General features: G+C 30.3%; 1 pseudogene; it reads right to left on the reverse strand.

The window, feature by feature from the left end:
• LOC109344652 overlaps positions 2860 to 21237 on the reverse strand; it is a 58710-nt pseudogene continuing 40332 nt past the window's right edge.

Raw genomic sequence — 21237 nt, forward strand, 5'->3', positions numbered from 1 at the left:
GCAGGAATCATGATTCTCATAATTTTATAGCATGTTCATTCTCATATCACTTCACAACTTGTTATTACTCATTGAACCTATTTCTTGGGATTTCCAGTCAATTAGGTCGAGTTACCATCATGAGTGATCCTCGTTCTAAGGGCAATAGTCATATACTCTTAGAAGTATTATAGACTTTCTCTCTAGCTAGTCCTTTCGTCAAAGGATCTTCTAGGTTATTCTCAGCGTGTATATTATCCACTATAACATCTCATTAGAGAGTAACTTTCTAATAGTGTTGTGTTTACGACGTATTTATTGTTTCTTACCGTTATAAAAGTGGTTCTCAATTTTTTTTTGCAATAGCCGTGGTACTATCACAATGGATCAACACAACTGATATATATTTTTCCCATAGGGGAATCTCTGCAAGCAAACTTCTCAGCTAACTTGTTTCTTCATTAGTTGTTGCTAATGCTATCATCTCAACTTTCATACTGGATTGAGATAACATAGTTGTTGAAAGGTTTTTCTTGGGGGAAGAAGTTGGCTTTCCCCTCTCCACAAATCGTCCTAGCAGTAGTGCCAATTTGTTGAAAGCGGAAATTCCCTCAATTCGGTGTGTTTTTCTTTTTATTTTGTTAAGTAAGTGAACTCGGTTTTATTCTTTGTTCGTCATCTCGGCTTTGTTGAAATAAATTTCAACGCCGGTATAATGGTTTCAAGAATATTCCAGTTACAACTTACTTTTAATAATCATGTGAATAAGTTATTCCTTCTTTGCCCCATCTCGGCTTTGTTAGAAAAATTCCAACATCAGTACAATGGTATCGAAGCAATCCCCTATTACATAATTATTAAGTACCTTTGAATACTATCTCGGTTTTTTGGAATAAATTCCAACACCGGTTTAATGGTATTCTAATGTCAAAAAGTGATGAATAGTTAGTTGTTAGAAACAAATAAATAAATAAAGAACAAAAAAATAATAAAATTAAGTGACCTTTATTTATTTACTCCATTTCGGGTTCCTTTTATTAACAAAACAAACTTCTTCCTTAAACCAAATTTCTTCCTTAAGGAAGGTTGGTATTAAAGAATAAATAAATTGCGGAATGTAAATGAGAATAAATAAAAGATAATAAGTTACTTTCATCCCTTTTGTATATTAAAAGGTGTTTCAACAAATAAATTTATTGATAACACTTTACTATTTTACAATTTACACCTCTTTCAAGATTCAATTGTAGTATAGTATAGGGTTATGTCGAACCACAAGGAATTTCCTAATAGAATAAATTATATGAACATGTCAATGCACAAATAATGAGTTAAACATATTTTGGTTTTGATTTGAATTGAATTTCATATAAACATTTAACAAGAAACATACACTAAATATTAACAAATTCTTGAGGAGCCAAAATCATTTTGAATAAGGAAAATATTTCTCAACTTCTTATGAATTTGAACTACTTAGACAAGTTCTTATGTTTTACTTTGATTAACGCCAAACATCAAGTTCTAAAATCCTCCTTTTAGTGTATATCCTAAAATAGTAGAATGATAATCACTTATATTTTATTACTAAACAATATTACGTCCACAAGAGACTAGGTTGTCACACCCTAATCTTGGCTACTCTAATATTAAAGTAGTAATGAATATTATATCTTAAGAAAAGGATGCTTAACTTGGCAAATAAACTAAGTAGTACAACTACTTCTTAGTTTATTTGTTAAGTGTTTGAGACAAGTAATTTTATAACTTGAAATCAATTTTTAGGTGATCAATCTATAGAGAGCGTTAAGAATTTCTCAAACAAATAAAATTAACCAAAGCACCAACTTGAATGATTAAAATTCAAACTTTTTAGAATATAAGAAGTAGAAATACATAATCATATTCAAAAGAAATTGTTAGGAGCATGAGCAATCCATCCAATGATTGAATGTTTTGAGTTCCAAATGAGATTACAAAATTGATTTTTGCATCTCATTTGCCTTCTCCTTTTCTCCTTTTGAATTATAAAATTTAAACCTTCTCTCACAAAATGCTACTACACACTTATGACAACAATGTACTGAAAGACATGGGAAACCTTGTGCATGTGCATCAAGCATGGCCCCCAAATTTTTACTCAAATAATTTTCATTTTCACAGTTTTTATTCTTATAAAAAATCTTGCTCATTCGAAATATGTCTATTCTTACATTTATTACTTATTATACTTATCACGTTACTTATGAGTTTGTTCTATATTTTGTTAATTATTATTTATATGATAATTAAATTGAGGGGTCATCTTAGGTGGATCATATATGAGATCATTTAAAATCCATTAAGAATGTAACCAAAAAAATAAAAAAAGTATGTTGATCTCAAGTGTGATCTGAATGTGTAAGAATAGTAAATGAGCAAAACGATAAAATTTATCACATGTCCTCATGATTTCCATGAGAATGTTTTTGACAGATTAATGTAAATTATTTTAGATAATTTTATTTATAAATACTGAAAACTCATTTTCTCCTCATGATTTGTTTTGAATTCTCATTTCTTTTAAATTTTCAAGTATAAATTTCATTTATTTTTTATGATAAATAATAGCCCTCATTTTTCCCACACGAGGCCTATAAAATTTTAGAACCGACACTACCAAAAGATGTAGTTGCATCCAGCCATATAGTTTTGGTGTATGTATAATACAAAATAACAGTTTTTTATCAAATAAAAAGTTCTTCTATTTCACTAGTTCTTCAGGTAAGATGCCCACACATGCTAATTTATTTATTTGCCATTTGTTGTACATGTAGGAATAAAATTATTCCTAATATGATATGTCCACTAGCATTATTTAGTGACTTGGGATCTCTATACTTGATGAAATCAAGTAAATATAATCTTACCTTTTACTTTGGATACAAACTCCTTTTAAAGAATTGTGATACATATTGTATGCTATCCCAAATTATTCATTGATATTAAGAAAATCACATACATTATTACTTATTTGCTTGTAGCTAGCCAATTGAGCTTAAATCATAAGCAGCAACTGCAGGGGCTGGAGGATCAACAAGAAATATATCAAGAAGTTGATCAATGGATGTATAGTTATAATCAGGATGTAGTTGTAAAGCTTAAAGATCATCTTCTCCAATGTCAAGTTGACAAGGTTCCCTCTAACAAATAGACTATGAAGGATTGAAATTGGTTTTTCATGTGGAGGAGGTAAGCTTGCATCATAATAGAAATAGTAGGTTAACATAAAAAGTGTGATTTAATTTGGTGGATTACACTATTAAATAAGTATTACTCCCATGTTTCCAAGTTGGTTGTTGGAAGATAATGGATGGAAATGAAAGCTTTGTGAGTTATTAGATATACTTAGAATTCATTTTATGAGTTGAGCTTTAGATGAGAATGAAAGGAGATGAAACACTCTAGGGTCATGAAATACACTTGTAATATGATTATGATGTCTTCATTTTTCTTTTCTTCCATTTCAAAACCTAACTCGCAAACAAACATTTGCAAGATAATTCCAAGTTTTCTCTTTCTCTCTCTTCCCCTCTAAAACTCATCTTGCAATTCTTAAGTGTTAAACGAAATTGACTATTAGATAAAAATTAGGTGAACTGCACTATTTAAAATCTATATTTATAGAGTAATCCAATTGTGAAGAATGTGTAAACTTTTGTATGCATTTTTTATTCAATAATAATGAAAACATTGAAGGTTTATTAAGTATGTTCATAACATGCACAGCGGAAAATAATTCATTTATTTGCGTTCAAATATGCATACACTATAATAAGTAGACAAAAATGTTTGTAAAAATACCTCAAGAGACTGCAATGACTTTCGAAAAATTCTCCTTCAAAAGTATGAAGGTATACACGCGTATCCACACTGAGACTAATCCTTGTTATATCAACACTTGTTTTGTGGAGCAAAAATTCAACTCAAATAAAACCAACATGAAAGGATTGAAAGAAAGCAATATGATTCTTTGTATATTGCCTATGTTGCTATTTTTTTCATGAAGGTTACGTGAGTTTTGGTTTATATAAAACCAAAACCTCCTTCATTCCATTTATTGACAATTAATTTATTTGGCATAAATTTTGGTTTATAATATATAAAACCAAAACCTCCTTCATTCCATTTAGTGTCAATTAACAACTCATTTATTTGGCATAAATTTTGGTTTTTGGTTTTCAAAACTGACTACCAGTTTTAAACTTTTGAAGTATTATAATGAAGTCTCACTTAATTATATTAAAGATGACTCAATAATATTATTTGTATTTTTTGTGCTAGCAAAAAATACAATAATATTACAATTAAAAGTAAATATACAAAATTAAACTATTTAATCTAAATATTTTCTCGTCCAACAAAAATCAGAACACTCGTTAGTATGTGACCCCATAGGTTAATTACTAAATCGGTAGTAAATTAACTCATACTAATCAAGGTTGGTATCTAGAAACATTCATTAACGACCGGATAGAAATGAAATAATATACTTTACATTAGAACCATTAGAAGATTAATATAATATTTTCTTCCATCTTTACAACTCTATGTTAACTTTAGAATATGGTATAATTGTCAAATTCTAAAAAGTTACCTCGTAATGAATGACTTAAGAAACTCATTTTTTCATTCATTCAATTCTCCTTGGCCAAGGTCTTTATTTCTATAGAGCTCAAACTCATTACCATGAGTTGATGGATTCTTTCTTGATTAATCACTAATTCTACCAGGATTTAATTATACCTAATAATCGTTCAACTAATATCATAAGACATTAGGTGTTCGATATCAAAATATAATAAATAACTTGTTAATTACTATAATAATCTCATTTCTAAGGAAAATATATATATTTCTTCATAAGAATATCCTATTGACAATTCAAAGGTAATACATTAACCATTAGGAATTCTTATTTGAGTCAGTTCAATGGTCATATCTCTATATGCACTATTTATATGTGTAATTTAATAAATGAGATCTATTAATCTTTATCTAATAAAGATCATTACACATATATTGATCTATCTAGATTAATAGTGTCCTAAGCTCAATAATCCTATGATCACGAATAATTTAGATTAAAATTATAAAATATTTATTTCTCATTATTATAATCTCTATTATAATAATAAGTCTCTAATTTTAATCAAGGACCTTTCATATTAATTATTTTGACAAACAATGAATATGATATTAAGATAATAATACATATAACTTTATTATTATAAACATGACAAATTGGTTCTTGGGCATGCATTATATCCCAACAATCTCTCACTTGCACTAGAGTCAATTAGTCATGTACCTCATTCCCATATCCCACTTGTGTTTATCAAACTCTTTTATGCCAAGTCTTTTGTGAATGGATCTGCAACATTCTTTTCGCCATCAACCTTTTGTACCTTAACATCATCACGTCCAATGATTTCTCTAATTACGTGATATTTTTGCAAGACATGTTTATTCTTTTGGTACGATCTAGGCTCCTGTCCTTGAGAAATAGCTCCATTATTGTTACACAATAACGTAACGGGTTCATCCATTGAAGGAACTATACCGAGTTCAGTTAGGAAGTTCTTTATCCAAACAGCTTCTTTAGGAGCTTCACTTGCTGCTATATACTCTGCTTCAGTAGTTGAATCAGCTATTGTCATTTGTTTGGAACTTTTCCAACTTATTGCGCCTCCATTAAAGGTGAAGACATAAACATAAACTGATTTGGCATCATCCTTATCTGATTGAAAACTTGCATCGGTATAACCCTTTAACTTGAGTTTAGACTCTCCATATAACAGGATTTGGTCTTTAGTTCTTCTTAAGTACTTAAGAATGGTCTTAACCACTTTCCAATGTTCCTTACCTGGATTTGCTTGATATCTACTAGTTACACCCAGTGCATATGCGATATCAGGTCGTGTACAAGTCATGGCGTACATGATAGCTTCCACTTCACTAGCATATGGCACTCTATTCATCCATTCTCTTTCCTTAGCTGTCTTAGGACAATTCTGCCTACTGAGAGTAACTCCATATTCTATAAGTAAATAGCCTCTTTTGGAGTTGTCCATGTTATACCTCTTCAAAGTGGTATCAATGTACAAGGATTGGGAGAGTCCAGGCATTCTTCTAGATCTATCTCTATAGATCTTTATTCCTATAATAAAAGTTGCTTCTCCCAGATCCTTCATGGAGAACTATTTTGATAACCAAGTCTTTGTAGATTGCAATGCAGAAATATCATTTCCTATGAGTAATATGTCATCAACATATAGCAATAGGAGGATGATCATACTCCCATTGGCCTTTTTGTAAATACAAGGTTCTTCTTCACATCTTACAAAACCAAACATTTTGATTCTGTTGTTAAAGTGAATATTCCAACTTCTAGAGGCTTGATTTAATCCATAAATGGATCGTTGTAGCTTACAAACTTTATTATGATCAGACATAGGTGTGAATCCTTTGGGTTGTATTAGATACACATCCTCTTTCAACTCTCCATTCAGAAAAGTTGTTTTCACATCCATCTGCCATATTTCATAATCATGGTATGCTGCTATAGCAAGTAGAATCCGAATCGATTTGAGAATTGCCATAGGAGAATAAGTATCATCATAATCTATTCCTTCTTTTTGACGATATCCCTTAGCAACAAGGCGAGCTTTATAAGTATCAACCTTTCCATCTCCTCCAATCTTTTTCTTGTAAACCAATTTACAACCAATTGGTTTTATGTCCTTTGAAGCCTCAACTAAAGTCCATACTTTGTTGGTCTTCATGGATTCCATTTCAGATTCCATGACTTCTTGCCATTTCTCATGGTCCAAGCTTTGTATGGCCTCTTAATAACATTTGGGGTCATCATCAATATGATAATCCTCATGTGCTATTCCATCTAGCACAATCAAGTTTAATCTATCTGGTGCATGATGTGATCTCGTAGATCTCCTAAGAGGCACTTGTGCATCTGAATCCCCTTGTTCTAGATTCATTGGTTGTTCCATTAGTTCTGGAACTGGTTCAGTAACCTGTTCCTGAACTGCAACCGGGTATTGAACCGCAACATTTGACGGTCATAACCTTTGTGTTGGAATTAAAACATCTAAGCAAGGTTTCTCAAGTTCCATATCATGTTCTTGAGCATTAAATATTTCATTGGTTTGTTGATCTTCATCAAGCATTATTTTGTTATAGTGAATTCCTTCTGCAAGAAATTCTCTTTCTAAAAAAGCTCCTCCTCTTGCCATAAACACTTTATAGTCAGAAGGGTGGTAGAAATAATATCTCATTGTTTCCTTAGGATACCCAATGAATCTACACTTGTCAGACCTTGCTTCAAGTTTATTCGTTTGTAATTCTTAATATAGGTTGGGCATCCCCAAACTTTAATGTGCTTAAGGCTTGGTTTACACCCTTTCCATATCTGATATGGCGTTGTAGAGACAGATTTTGTGGGAACTTTATTTAACAAATAATTTGCCGCTTCCAAAGCATATCCCATAAGCTTATTGATCAGCGAACCCCATCATGGATCTAACCATATCTAATAAGGTTTGATTCCTTCTTTCAGATACACCATTATGTTGTGGCGTACCTGAAGGTGTCCATTGTGAGAGAATTCCATTCTCTTTCAAATAATCAAGAAAATCAGCATTAAAATATTCTCGTCCTCTGTCAGATCTTAGCATCTTGATACTTTTACTAGTTTGCTTTTCCACTTCGCTTTGAAATCTTTTGAACATTTTAAACAATTCAGATTTATGTTTCATGAGATATAAAAAACCATATTGCGAAACATCATCAGTGAATGTAATAAAATAAGAATATCCTCCTCTAGCTTGAATTTTTATGGCCCCACAAACATCAGTATGAATTAGTCCCAACAATTCAGAGATTCTTTCTCCATTTTCAATAAATGGAGATTTGGTCATGTTGCCTATGAGACAAGATTCACAAGTCATGTATAATTCATAATCATAATTGTCAAGGTAACCTTCCTTGTGCAACTTGTTAATTCTTTTCTCACCAACATGATTGTGTCTATAATGCCAAAGATATGTTTTGTTTACTTGATTATCTCTTTCTTTTTGAAGACTAGAAACATGCATAATTGAATTAAAACACACTTGAGGTAAGACATAAATGTTGTGTTGGATATACCCATTCGCATAAAAGATGTCATTATTATAAATTGAGCAAACACCTTTATTAAAAATAAAGTGATAACCATGAATATCCAACATCGAAATTGAAATAATGTTTGAAACAAAATTAGGAACATAGTAGCAATTTTCTAAGACTAGTACATTGTCAGTCGACATTATTAATAAGACTATTCCTATAGCCTTGGTTGCAACACTTGCTCCATTCCCCACTTGGAGATTGATTTTTCCATTCTTCAACCATCTAGTTATTTGTAGTCCCTGCAAAGAATTGCAAATATTAAAACTACTACCAATATCTTATACCCATATTGAAGAATCTGTAATAGTTAAGGAAATCATGAAAACATTTTTCATTAATGTCTCACCTTGTTCCTTTTCTTTCAAAGAATCAAGATATTTACGACAATTCCTCTTCTAGTGTCCCTTCTCCTTACACAAGAAACATTCAACATTGCTTTGGTCAACACCACCTTTCTTGTCCTTAGGTTTGGTCACATCATCTTTAGGCACGAAAGGCTTCTTTCTGGACTTGTTATTCCATTTGCATTTTTTCTTGTTGGAATTTCCAACTACCAAGACAAATCATTGGTTCTTTCCAGAGTCAATCTAATTCTGATAGTCAATTAACATATTCAGCATCTCATGCAAGTCACAATCCATTTTATTCATGTTAAAATTAACAATGAATGGTGAGAACGAGTCAGGAAGTGAATGTAGAATCAAATATTGGGATAACTCATTCCCAAGTTTGCATCCCAACTTCTAAAGTTGTTCCATAAGACTAACCATCTTCAGCACATGAGGTCCTACCTAAGCATTCACATTCAACATAGACCTAAATAAAGTCTTAGACAACTGGTATCTAGCTGTCCTACTCTTTGCACCATACATCTTCTTAAGATGTGCAATGATGTAAGGTAGGTCCATGTCCTCATGCTTCCTCTGGACTTCAGAACTCATTGATGATAAAATGAGACATTTTGTACTCATGAGGTCCTCTAAGTACTTCTTATAAGCACTGTCTGCCTCAACATCATCATTATTGTTTGGTTCAGGAATTGGAGGCTTATCAATCATATCAATAAGCTTCTCGTGCATGAGAACAATTCTCAGAGTTCGGTACCAATCATGAAAGTTATTTCTAAACAACTTTCCATCTGCGAGTATCGAACATAATGATAAAGAAGACATGTCGAGATATCTACACAGAGTTAAACAAATGTAAAGAGATAAATCACAAATAAAATACTCTCACTTACTACAATAGTAATTTAAGAAATAAAACTTTCTTCTAGTGGAAATATAAAATAAATGCCTTTCAAAATTGTGAACAAATACTTGGTTGTCAAGTCATTTCTAATGATCATTTTAAGACAAATATATCACATACAATTTTATTCGAAATAATAAATAACAAATAGCTATCTGTTTGTCAAGTCATTTCTAGAAGTATAATTGAATTAATCTTTACACTCCATAGGTATTCTAGACGATTAATGATAAAATTAATTTTATTGATTGATTGGTATCACATACCATGTTAATCATCTTAATTACAAGTCATCTGGTAATCAGATCGTCGCTTGAAATTCAATAATTAACACACTCTTAAAAAATGTATCTTATACAAAATAATTTCAATAACATTAATATATATATATATATATATATATATATATATATATATATATATATATATATATATATATATATATATATATATATATATATATATATATATATATATATATTCTGGAATTTATAATTGTGATATATAAATCTAATTTATAATTAATAATTATTGAATCATATATTTTAAACCAATATATTGTTGTAAATGTTTATTCATATGTTTCTAACTCATATAACCAAATCACTCAGGTTTAGTTTTTTATTAATGTGACAATCAACACGTTAACAACTGCAAACAATAAAAGCTAATATATTCAACATGTCATAGTATTCTAATTATATGATTAAACCTATTCATATACAACTATTATATATTAACAACAACACATGTTGATCTCTACACTCTTGTAGAAGCAATATTTAAAAATATTAGTAACGTAACTCATTATATGTATTTGATGGATACAAACTTTTACATAGGATTGTTTATTTATTTTGTTCATAAAACTCTACGCAATCCAACGTATTCAAGTCATGTGGTGAGTACAAGCCAATAACTATGTGATCAAATCAACAAAATAATCAGTGTAAATAAAAGTTAAGAAAATTGAACACATTGAATAAAAAATTCAAAGTCCACCAATTGGTATTTTATACTCAATAAAGTTTAAGGGTTTAAATAATTTTAAGAATTGTTCATATCTTAGTCCCAATAATTTCATGCAATCACCATGTGATGAAATAATAAAAAATATTCACAACTCAAAATGTTCAAGTCATCGCTGTCTAAATAATTTAATCAGTTTCAAAAAACCAATTAACATTGCAGCATAAATTAAAACACAAAAAACTTGCTCTGATACCAATTGAAGGTTTATTAAACGTGTTCATAACATGCATAGCAGAAAATAAATCACCTATTTGTGTTAAAATATGCATACAATATAATAAGTGGACAAAAATGTTTGTAAAAATACCTCAGGAGACTGCAATGACTTTCGAAAAATTCTCCTTTAAAATATGAAGGTCCTACACGCGTATCCACACCGGACTAATCCTTGTTATATCAACACTTGATCCATGGAGTAAAAATTCAACTCAAATAAAACCAAAATGAAAGGATTAAAAGAAAGCAATATGATTCTTTGTATATTGCCTATGTTGTTTTTTTTTTCATGAAGGTTACATGAGTTTTGGTTTATATAAAACCAAAACATCTTTCATTCCATTTAGTGGCAATAAGAACTCATTTATTGGACATAAATTTTGATTTATAATATAAAAAACCAAAACCTTCTTTAATTCATTTAGTGTCAATTAATAACTCATTTATTTGGCATAAATTTTGGTTTTCGGTTTTCAAAACTGACTATCAGGTTTAAAACTTTGAAATAATACAACTAAATCTTACTTAATTATATTAAAGATGACTGAATAATATTATTTGTATTTTTGGTGCTAGTAAACGATACAATAATATTTCACTTAAAAGTAAATATACAAAATTAAACTATTTAATTTAGATATTTTCTCGTCCAACAAAAATCAAAATACTCATTAGTGTGCGACCTCATAGGTTCATTACTAAACTGGTAGTATATTAACTCATAAATTTGCTCATAAATTTACTAATCAAGGTTGGCATCTAGCAACACTCCTTAACGACCGGATAGAAATGAAGTAATATCTTTTACTTTAGAACCATTAGAAGATTAATATAATAGTTCATTCCATCTTTACAACTCTATGTTAACTCTAGAATATGGTATAATTGTCAAATTCTAATAAGTTAACTCGTAGTGAATGACTTAAGAAACTCATTTCTTCATTCATTCAATTCCCCTTGGCCAAGATTTTTATTTCTATAGAGCTCAAGCTCATTGCCATGAGTTGATGAATTCTTTCTTGATTAATCACTAATTCTACAAGGATTTAATTATACACAATAATGATTCAACTAATATCATAAGGCATTAGGTGTCCGATATCAAAATATAATAAATAACTTGTTAATTACTATGGTAATCTCAAGTCTAAGGAAAATATATATATTTCTTCATAAGAATATCCTATTGACAATTCAAAGGTAATATATTAACTATTAGAAATTCTTTTTTGAGTCAGTTCAATGATCATATCTCTATATGCATAATTTATATGTATAATTTAATAAATGAGATCTATTAATTTTTATCTAATAAAGACCATTACACATATATTGATATATCTGGATTAATAGTGTCCTAAGCTCAATAATCTTATGATCAAGAACAATTTAGATTAAAATTATAAAAAAATTTATTTCTCATTATTATAATAATAAGTATATAACTTTAATCAAGGACCTTTCATATTAATTATTTTGACAAATAATGAATATGATATTAAGATGATAATATATATAACTTTATTATTATAAATATGATAAATTGGTTCTTAGGCATACATTATATCGAAGAACTTTCATATCAAGTAAAATAACAATTAAGATAATGTTCTTACTCTTTGATAACTTGACAGTCTCTTCTTCTAAAACAAAATTCTCTTGGAAATTGTGGCCACTTTTGTGCTTCCATAATGATATCAACTCATTTGATGTTATGATATTCTTGGAAGGTCGATAGAGAACAATGCAATTGCATGTTCTTGATTAATTTTCCACTTTGATTGTGTACATGGTGTTATCTTCTTCATAATTTTGTATAGCTAATTAATACAACAAAAAAAACAAATAAGATTGTTTAAACCAATGTTATGAAACTTGAATCAAACATCAAATTAGAAGAGATTTCGTATTAGGTTTAATCAGATAAATTTTCCGGTTTAACTGATGATATTATATATAATTAATAATTATCTATCAATATATATAAATGTAAAATATTATGTAATTAGTAATTATTTATAATTGTATTGCCGTAACATTTTTTTAATCTTTTTTGGATCAAAGTAAACTAAAACATTAGAGTAATGTTCTTTTTGTTTAATTTTAAGTGAACCATCTGGTTCACTTCTAGGGTTATTCAAGTTTAAAACGATTCAATCATTAATTTTCCAGTTAAAAGTAGTCGAAACTTTCATTCAATTAAGACTACAAATCAGAGCCGTTTTCCAGTCCGGTCAATAGTCCGACCATTCATTTCGGTCTGTTCTTCACAACATTGATTTAAAGATGACTTCATTTCCATAATAAAGTGTTAATTAGGCATAAAATCTCATATCAATAAATACTAGTAACTAAAAAAGTTAGATTTGGTTGGAATATAGCAGCAACATCAACTTGTGCATATGGATTGGACCCACAAAATTTAGGATAGTAAAAATTGATTAAATTTAAATATGAGTTAGTCGTGTTAAAATGGTAGTAGGCATAGATAAGAGAGATTCTTGATGAACAAGAAATAATGAGAAATGTGCTATTGAATTGAATTAATTTCAAAGTTACATTGAATCATCTATATAAAGGGAAGAAAACACTAACTACCCTAACCAAATTAACTAACCGACTAACAAAAACTCAACTATTTTAACATTCCCCCGCAAGCTGGAATGTATCAAGCGTTCCAAGCTTGAAATAATTGTGTTGAATACGATGATATACTCTAATACCTTCTCTTACTGGTGAGCGAATCTTTGTCTCCCAGTCTTGAAATCTGAACGTGAAGCAATACTGACGCTTAACCACCATTTGGCAGAAGCAATTTTATCCGATGCTTAACCATCTATTTCACAGAAGCAAATATATCATAACGGATGAAAGAGAGAAATGAGATGGACCTTAATCTTGATCTTATATGTTGCTTCAATGAGGAAAAAATTACACACTATAATGTTGTATGTTTAATGAGAGAGAAAGAGGGGTAAAGAAATTAGAGTAATAAAGAAATGAGAAATAATTGGGGGTAATAGATGAAAGAATGTGTAGATTCTTGTTGTCATTGATAAAGATGAAAGAAGGTAATTGAAAGAAACAAATATTGTTGTGAACATGCCATTGAAAATGCCCTCATCCAAACCTGAAAATTTGCCTCAATTCCTTTTTTTTTCTTCAATAAGGAGACAAGGAACCTTGAGACTAAGTTGTACGTTCTGGAAATTATGCTTCTCATCCATTGCACAACTTTTTAAAAGTGAAGCTTAGTAGATGATAAATTTGCTTGATGATAGCTTCAGATGCAAAAAAGGCATGGTACTTCTTGGCTAGATTCTTTATGATTCTTTGTTTAATTTTTGATGAATCTTGGAAAGGAAGTATAATAAGCGGAAGCAATCAATCAAAGAGAAATAATTAGCTCTGATACCATGTTAAAATGGTAGTAGGCATAGATAAGAGAGATTCTTGATGAACAAGAAAGAATGAGAAATGTGCTATTGAATTGAATTAATTCCAAAGTTACATTGAATCATCTATATAAAGGGAAGAAAACACTAACTACCCTAACCAAATTAACTAACCGACTAACAAAAACTCAACTATTTTAACAAGTCGTTCATGTAATTTACTATATTAATAAAAAATACTACAAATGATAAGATAACAATTCAAATCACAATAATGAAATATTCATTTTCTAACTTACCTTTTGGCCGTTGCCATACATAGCAATGTTGTGTAGTTTCTGAGATGGACGAAGCAAAAAGTTGACAAAGTACGCACCACAACAACTTGCGGAGAGGAAAGTGTTAGGGATTCCAGCTGCTTCAATTTCCCTTCTGATTTTTCTTTTCTTATTGAGGACTTCTTGAAATGGAGGAAGAAGGTTTACTTTATCTTCTTTCATGCCAAACTCTGATGGAAGGAATCTCTACAAACAATGTATACATTAATAAATAGTTCCACATTACAAGACTGTAGTAGAACCACAGCTGATCTTGACATTTCTGAGGCATTGTGTAGGGAAAAATACGAGCCTTAAATTTATTAAAACAAATTTTATAGACTATTTTATCTCTATTTTATGTTTACCAAATAAATTTAAAGTAGAACTATAAAATGTACTAAAACTATTAAATGATGTATAAGAATAAACATATTAATAAAATAAAGTAAAAAATATTTAAATGATTTTTTTCCCAAAATGGGTCTCATATTATCATGGGAACAACAACTAACTGTTGAGGGTCGCCTTGAGTAGAACATAAAAATAATGTTCCAAATTTTATTTCGTTTAATAATAATGAAAAAAATACAACAATATTAATGGATGTTTATATAGTATCTCACACTCCAAATCTAAGCAATATGAGACTTCTTAAATAGTATATTTCAAGAAAATCGTAATATTCCTTATATAGAAAAAATGGTAGAATCACACCTAAAATTATTTGGACATACACTAGAGAGAATGTTGGAACTCTGAGTAGGAAGAACAAATTAAATGTTGACCATTCTAATTTCTAAAGAACTTATAGGTGAAACCCTTAATGAAAAGTTAGAGAACTTATGATAGAATATTATAGTGTAGTTTCTCTTATGTTACTAACCCTACTAATAAAATTAAGTAATAATTTTTTAAGTATATTATTAAGTTGATGCATGATGATAATTCATTATATTGTTGATAATTGATTATATTATTGATTGTTTTGATATTTTTTAAAAATTACATTATTAATTCCGAGATAATGTAAAGTTGTGTTAATGCTTACAAAAATTTGATGGAATTGACAAAAATATTAAATAATTATATTAAAAGTTTTAAAATTGATTTTTACACATGTAATTCGTCATTTATATATAAATAACAATTAAATATTAAATAAAAATAATATATAAATAATAGAGTAAATTACACTGACACCTCTCGGTTTTAGTGAAATTACATAAATCACCTCTCACTTTTTTTATACATACACAAAAACCCCTAATTTATATACTTTTATTATATCGATGACCACCTCAGTACGAGAAATAAGTGTAATATTTTAAATAAAAAAGATGATGAGTATAATTAAGTTAAACAAAATATGATATATTATGAAGACAAATTCAAATAATATATGAGTCAATACCTCTTTATTATTTTTGGATCGCTACGATATATTATAAGAGCTATTTAAACAATATCCCTTCAGCATTGTTGATGCATTTTGTCACAAAAATAATGAAGATACATTGACTTCTACATTATTTGAACTTGTTTTCATAATATATCATGTTTTGTTTAACTTAATTGCATTTATCATATTTTTTGTTTAAAAAATTACACATATTTCTCATGTAGGTTGGTTAGTTTAATGAAAGTATAAAAAGTAAGCGGTTTGTGTAGGTATATAAAAGTGATGGTTAGTTTGTGAAATTTCACTCAACCTCAGGGGGTGTGAGTGTAATGTACTCTAAATTATATAATACACCAAAATTCATTATAAGGAAGGTGCTAGAGATTGGTGAAACTGTAATCATCCCATTTATGTTATAGGTAACTTTTATAAAGAAGATCTTTGCTTCTGATCTTGGCACGGTTTTGATGAAGACACCAACATCACCAAAAAGAAGAAAAGGAAGAATACTTATGAAGACAAAGCTTCAAGACAAATTAGTCTAAGTCTAAATAGGTACTTCTATCCTATACTCTCGAATATATAATAGCCGTAATGCTCAAACTATATTTTAAGAAAATTGAAACACTTTAAGTATAAACAAAACAATTTTCAAAAATAGTGTGTAACAGGTTACTGTATTAAGTAACACGTTACATGAGTGAGAAAACCAGTTACCCAACAAAAACTTTGCAGGGTAATCAATTACTGTATGTGAGTAACAAATTAACAAGTTTTAGCAAAGTTGAGTAATCAATTACTCAAGGTTGTAATTGATTACTCTAATTAAATTTTAAATGTCTAGTTGGACAGAGAGTTTGGGTAATCGATTATTCAAGGATGTAATCGATTACTAAGAGATGTTGCATCACTTTTCAGATTTCAAAATGAATGGTTTTCATCACAAACGAAATGGTTTCATTGCAATCAATTCCTACCCTTTCAAAGAGGTGTTATGGCTTGTTGGAAAGCCTATTTAAAGGCATTGAAACTCATAATCAAATCATAGCTCTTACACAATCTTCTCACAATCTTTCAAACATATTTTTGAAATTTCTTTGAAATATTTTCTTCACATTTTGTAACTTGTTCTTAAACTTTCAAAGTGAATTTTCTGAGTTGCTTGAACTAAAGTATTTCAAAGTTTTACAAACTTATAAGAGTATTATTACTTATTATACAAAAAGTTATCGAATTGCAAGTGATATTACATTCCAAGGGGATAAAGTCACTTGGAAAACAAAATTAGCGAGTGAGTAAGGTAATTTCTTCATTGACAGGTAATAGGTTGCAATCGTGCCATTGTTGTAAATTCTTCATTGACATAGCAGAATTATTTCTTTCACAAGGGTGTGATAAGAAAGGGCATAGAGTCACTTGGAAAATGTGTTTTCCAAGAATGACATAAATATTAGTGAGTGAGTAAGGTACATAGAGGTCTCACGGTGAGATATTGTAATTACAAGTCATAATATTTAGTGAAGAAATCTCTTGTGTTGCAAGAGTACTGTATGTAGCCTTCGGTGGACAAGAAGGTGAACCAATATAAAATCTCAGTGTACTCTCTTCTCCTTTATCTCTTGATTTTTACTTGTTAATTTTCTACATAATTTTTCCGTTGCGATTAACTCTTGATTTTGCAGAAATATTGGCCATACTTTTAAGTCAACTAATTCACCCCCTCTTAGTTGCAATCTTAGTCTTGCAATTGGAACCAGAGCTAGTTTTGAGTAAGTTTTTCTCAAATATGATCCTATATCGAAGATGGCCTCAAGATCATTCCTAGGAGAAGGTTCCAACATCAACCGCCCTCCAAGCTTTGTTGGTGAGTGCTATGACTTTTGGAAAATCAGAATGTGAATCTTCATAGAATCTCAAGACTTGGACATATAGAATGCAATTGAAGAAAGATCATATGAACCCTTCACCTTAGTCAACAACGTAAGGGAAGTAAAACCCAAATCTTCATGAAATAATGAAGATAAAAATAAGGTGCAATATGATCTCAAAGCAAAGAACATCCTCACTTCAGCACTTGGCATTAACGAGTTCTTTAGAGTATCAAACTGCAAATCTACCAAAGAAGTGTGGGATATTCTAGAGACTACACATGAAGGAACTGAGGAGGTAAAAAGGTCGAGACTCAACACTCTTTCCCCAGAATACGAAATGTTTCGTATGAAACCTGGAGAGAAAATTCTGGATCTTCAGAAGACGTTTACTCACCTTACAAATCACATTATTGCACTTGGTAAGGTACTATCAAATAGTGACTTGAACTTGAAGGTTCTAGAATCACTCACCAGAACGTGGCAACCAAAGGTAACAACCATTTCTGAAAAGAAAAGTTTATCAAAAATGTCCTTGGCTGCTTTGTTTGGTAAATTGCAGGAACATGAATTAGAACTCAACCAACTTGACCAATATGAAGAGCAAAAAAAGAAAAAGAAGAGTATCTCTCTCTAGGCAAAAGTAGACAAATACGAATCATCAAAAGATGAATCTGAGAAGGAAGAAGTGGAAGACATTAGTCTTCTTGTAAAGAAGTTCAGCAAGTTCCTTAAAAGGAACAAGGATGCTAAAACTGGACAAATGTGGAAATTCACCAAGAACAATGACACCTCCACTTCAAACAAAAAATTCACATGCTTTTAATGTGGCAAGCCTGGTCATATGAAGATGGATTGTCCAAACCTGAAAAAGAATTCTTTCAAAGGGAAGAATATTGGATGGAGAGCCTATATTACTTGGGAAGACAATGATACCAGTTCCGCCTCTGAACAAGAAAATGAAGAACAAGCACATATCTCTTTAATGGCTTCTCATCATTCTGATGATGAAGAGGTGAACAACACTAAACTATATTCTTATGAATTACAAACTGCATTTAATGACTTGCATGATGAACATGTTAAATTCACAAAAAATGTTTCTAAAACAAAAAACTGAGTTAGATGCTTTTAGAAACAAACCCTCGTCATCTTCATGTCAAAACTACATTACTCTTGAAACTAAAGTATCAACATTAAGTCTTGAACTTAATAAACTAAACAACAGTAGTAAAAATTTGGAAAATATCATTAATGATCAAAGACACTCAACATACCGAAGAAGTCTTGGTTATTTAAAAAGCCATGTTTCTAAGAAACAAAGTGTCTCAACAAATATAAACTTTCGAAAACAAAGTATCCATGCATTTGAACATAGTAATGATAAATCTAGGATACATAATCATCAACCCACATTTATATATTGTAAATACCATGGGCATACATTAAATACTTGCATGATTAGAAAATATGGTGTACCCCTAGGTCATTATAGATGGGTTTAGAAATGTACTAACCATGCAGGACCCATAGAATATTGGGTACCTAATAAAACTTAACCATGATGAGCGATAGAAATAAGTTCTTCGTCCTTACTCCAAGGGACAAAGGCTATGTCACATATGATGATAACAACAAAGGAAAAATACTTGGAGTTGGTAGGATTGGCAAGCTACCCTCAACAACTATAGAAGGTGTATTTTTTGTTGAAGTATTCAAGCACAACCTACTAAGTATAAGTCAATTATGTGACAAAGGCTTTCATGTGACATTCTACACATATAAGTGCATCATCGAAAGTAAGAATTCTCAAAACTCTAAACTCATTGGTAAGAGGATAAATACTATATATATGATTGACATAGACTCCTCTTTACCAATAACATGTTTAGTTGCTAATGATAATCATGATGCATGGCTTTGGCATAGGAGAATTGCTCATATTCATATGGACCATTTGAATAAACTCATAAAGAAAGATTTAGTTGTTGGTTTACCCAAAATGAAGTTTGTTAAAGACAAAATATGTAATACTTATCAAATAGGTAAACAAACAAAGACTTGTTTTAAACCTAAGCACATGATTTCTTCAGATAGACCATTGCAGTTACTACACATGGACTTATTTGGCCCCTCAAGGACAAAAGGTTATGGTGGTAACTACTATGCTCTTGTTATAGTAGACGATTTTTCGAGATATACTTGGACTCTATTCTTAGTTCATAAGAATGAGGCATTCAAAGCCTTTAGCATTTATGCTAAAAGAGTTCAAAATGAAAAATCACTAAAAATTGCTGCTGTAAGAAGTGATCACGGGGGAGAATTTCAAAACTTTTCGTCTGAAGAATTCTGTGATGATATTGACATCAATCACAATTTCTCATTTGCATGTATTTGGTTGTAAATGCTTTGTTTTAAATAATGGTAAAGATAACTTAGGCAAGTTTGATGCAAAAGCTAATGAAGGTATCCTCCTATGCTACTCTCTTACGAGTAAAGCTTATAGAATTTTTAATAAAAGAACTCTAGCCATGGAAGAATCCGTTCATGTATCTTTTGATGAAACCAATCCTGTGATAAAGGATGGGTTAAATCTTGAGGAAGAGGACTTGCCAAGTTCCAAGTCCATTATTGGTTCTACAACTAAATCTGAGCATTTGAAAATGGATGATAATCTATCCTCTCAAGAATAATATATTCACTCTGATTTACCAAAAGAATGGAGAACTCATCGAGATCATCCTATTGAGAACATCATCGGTGATATTAGCAAGGGTATTACTACTCATTTAATGCTAGAAGATGCCTGTCTTTACATGACATTCGTCTCTCAAATAGAACCCTTCAAGATTGATGATGCAATCGTGGATGAACATTGTATTCTTACCATGCAAGAAGAATTAAACCAGTTTGAGAGAAATGAAGTTTGGGAACTTGTCCTAGACCTAAAAATAAGCATGTTATAGGAACTCGTTGGGTATTTCGTAATAAATCTGATGAAAATTGTATTATTGTTAGAAATAAAGCTAGACTAGTAGCCCAAGGATACAATCAGGAAGAAGGTATAGACTATGATGAAACCTTCGCTCTGGTTGCTAGGCTTGAAGCTATTAGACTATGCTTGCATATGTCTGTTCTTTAAACTTTCAGCTATATCAAATGGACGTAAAAAGTGCTTTTCTCAATGGATATATTCAAGAAGAAGTGTTTGTAGAACAAACTCCTGGTTTTGAAGATTACAAACATCCTTCTCATTTTACAAATTAAAGAAAGCTCTCGATGGCTTGAAGCAAGCTCCACATGCATGGTATGATCGTTTAACAAATTTTCTACTTGAAAAGGGATTTACCAAAGGAAAGGTCGACACTACACTCTTTATAAAGAAAATAAATCATCATACTCTTCTTGTTCAAATTTATGTAGATGATATTAATTTTGGTTCTACTAACGAGGTTTTAGGTAGTGATTTTGGCAAAATGAGGCAAGAAGAGATTGAAATGTCCATGATAGGGAGGTTGAATTACTTCCTTGGATTACAAATCAAACAA

This window comes from Lupinus angustifolius, chromosome LG04 (assembly GCF_001865875.1).
Source record: "Lupinus angustifolius cultivar Tanjil chromosome LG04, LupAngTanjil_v1.0, whole genome shotgun sequence".
Taxonomy (NCBI): Eukaryota; Viridiplantae; Streptophyta; class Magnoliopsida; order Fabales; family Fabaceae; genus Lupinus; species Lupinus angustifolius.